This window comes from Sinocyclocheilus anshuiensis, unplaced genomic scaffold (assembly GCF_001515605.1).
Source record: "Sinocyclocheilus anshuiensis isolate Anshui unplaced genomic scaffold, SAMN03320099.WGS_v1.1 scaffold708, whole genome shotgun sequence".
In the NCBI taxonomy this organism is placed as follows: Eukaryota; Metazoa; Chordata; class Actinopteri; order Cypriniformes; family Cyprinidae; genus Sinocyclocheilus; species Sinocyclocheilus anshuiensis.
In genome coordinates this window covers 3,071,979-3,074,800 of record NW_015555881.1, presented here as the reverse complement: position 1 = coordinate 3,074,800, position 2,822 = coordinate 3,071,979, and positions in this window count along the sequence as shown.

The following is a 2,822-nucleotide window of genomic DNA, read 5'->3' as shown; positions in this document are numbered from 1 at the left end:
GTAAGCAGAGCTGTGTGTGTGTGTGTGTGAGCTTCATCAGGACACACTCCTCATCCCTGTTGTGAAGTCAATGAGTTTCACACTGATGCATATGCATCGTGCCGTAGCTTATTTTAGCCGGATTATTCCCTGACCCGATGAAACAACGGACTGTCCTGCATTTCATGCTTTACAGCATCATTGTTGTTAGTGTAGGTCCACAGACCTGTTTTCCTTTTTGATTTTTTTACATTTCATTAGTCGCAAAAAACTATTGAATAAAAAAAAATAAATAATAATAATAATGCTATTTTCAAAACTCTTTTTGCAATAATAGTTGCAATTAAATTAAGTTGCATCGTTTATTAATAATGCTTGTTTATTGTACTTTCTTGAGTTCATACTGAACTAAAATAATAAAATAAATTATTAATGGAATTTACAAAAACTCTAACTTTTACAAAAATAAAATTTGTAGAACCGTTACAGAAATGAGAATATATTGGTTGAGCTAATATATTGGTTTTAATGATGATCAGTCGAACAATAAATGCTTTTTGAGAATATTAGTTGTCAAATCAATTATATAACAAATCTCAAATGCTTCATTGTTTATATTGTTGCAAAATGTAAGTATATGATCGCCCAGCTCTAATCTGATAAATGCAACTACGACATGAATATATTAAGATATTATAAATAATAACATCATGATTCTCTGTAAAGCTGATTTGAAACAATGAAAAAATAGAATTAGACTTGATTTACTTGAAAATGAAATTTAATATTTATTTATTTATATTTATATATTACATATATATTTTGATTTTGTTTGTTTATTTATTATTATTATTGTTATTTTATTTATTTTTTTACTTTTTTTGTTTGTGGATATCAGAAGTTTTTTTTTTTTTTGAAGAATCAATTATTAACTTTTTCTATACAATATCTGTCACACTCCAAAAAAATTGCATAAAAACACAATAAAGCACTTGAAAAGTAGTCCATACACTATTAGTAGTGTGCCATTCCTGACGATATTTGAAAATAAATCTCGATTTCTGAGGGTGGAATGTGACCTGGACTTTTTCCACCCTGTTGTCTCAAAGGTATGAAGGTCCGTCATCAATATCTGTTGAAAGAGCCGGCGTTTCTCTTCACATGGAGAACGCCAAGGTGCCGAGTTCACCGTGAACCAGTGTTCCCCGTAATAGTCGTCTCATTATTTTTGAATAACATCAGGTGCACAAATATTTAAACAAGCATCTGTGAGATGAGAGGAAATCATGCAAATATGAAAAGGCCCTGGAAATGAAGGATTGTGGGATGCGGGCGGGCGGCTGACATCTTGGCAGGTTGAGCTGATCAATTAGTCTAATCACAGCAGTGTCAGCGCTGAGGTTGCATTAATATTCAATTAATGGTCTGAATCCCTCCTAAAGCTTCTAGAGCCTTCTGGTGCCGCCGCGGAGCACCTCGGAGCGGATCCGATGCCTCGCGCTCCCATTGGCTGCTCGGCATTCCATCGCCATGGAAATACCAATGAGTGTTGACAGTGTGGCTCTGGTTGGAGCGTGTGCTGAACGCTGGCCTCGGGCGCCGACTGACCGCAAACACGTTTACCAATAAAACCCAACTCGGTTTATCCAAGAGAAACTCGTACCGGAGAACCCGACGCAACAAAAACTGTGTACTGTGTACTGCTTTTTAAAAAAAAATGTTCTCAGTCTTTCTCTCTCCCCCAGAGCAGTTTCTCCTGGAGCAGATGGATGTTGTTCAGGCTGTTTGTCTGTGTGTGTGTGTGTGTGTGTACAGAATATATAATCGTACCAGTTGCCCAGAACGTGTATATATATATGTGTGTGTGTGTGTGTGTGAGTGTGTCTGAGAGAGAGAGTGAGTGTGTGTGCGTGTATATGTGTGTGTGTGAGTGAGTGAATGAGTGAGTGTGTGAGTGAGTGAATGAGTGTGAGTGTGTGTGTTTGTGAGTGTGTGAGAGTGAGTGAGTGTGTGTGTGTGTGCTGAGAGGTCTGGAACAGCTGTGCTCTGGCTCGAGTGCTCGTCTCTCAGAGGGAAGCGTGGGTCCAGGTGCCGCGGCTGTGGCGTCGCCCGCAGTGCCGCCGTCGGCTGAGAGGGACGGAAGAGCTAATCAGGCAGCAAAGCACTTCTGACCGACCGCAGAGAAAACACAGCTACAAAACTACTCAGCACCCCACTAATTTCATTTAGCCCGCAGGAAGATGCGCGAGAGAGACGGACAGAGACGCTACCATCGCTTTGATGATGAAGTTGTGATGAACGTTCAACATAATGCATCTTTCATCCGCCGATAAATAAAACTCTGACAGTCAAATCAACATTTTAATTGAACAAAACATACAAACAGCGGAACCAGAGAAAGACGCTGCCGATCTAATGACAGCCCTGTGAATAATGAAATAAATCTGCTCGTATGTGCATTTGTCCGGTTGTCATCCGTACGGGAGAAACACCGGATCCAGACAGTCGCTTAATGTCTCGACATCTGTGGAAAAGCACAGCAGTCCGTCAGTGCGCATGAAAACATCATTTATTCATTCTGTATGCATTATTTACTTCTATTATCAGTGTTTTAATTAACGCCAGCGTTTTGTGTTTGTAAGTCAATCTTATATTCTTCATCATACTCATATTCTGTTTTGTAATTCCATGTGATGGGATTCCCTCAATCCCACAAAGGAAGTCAAAACCATATAATTTAATTAATAATTTTTAACAAAATTATATGAATATAAACATACAGTATATTAATATTATATAATAAAAAAATATATAAAGTTTTTATTAATATTAAATACATAATT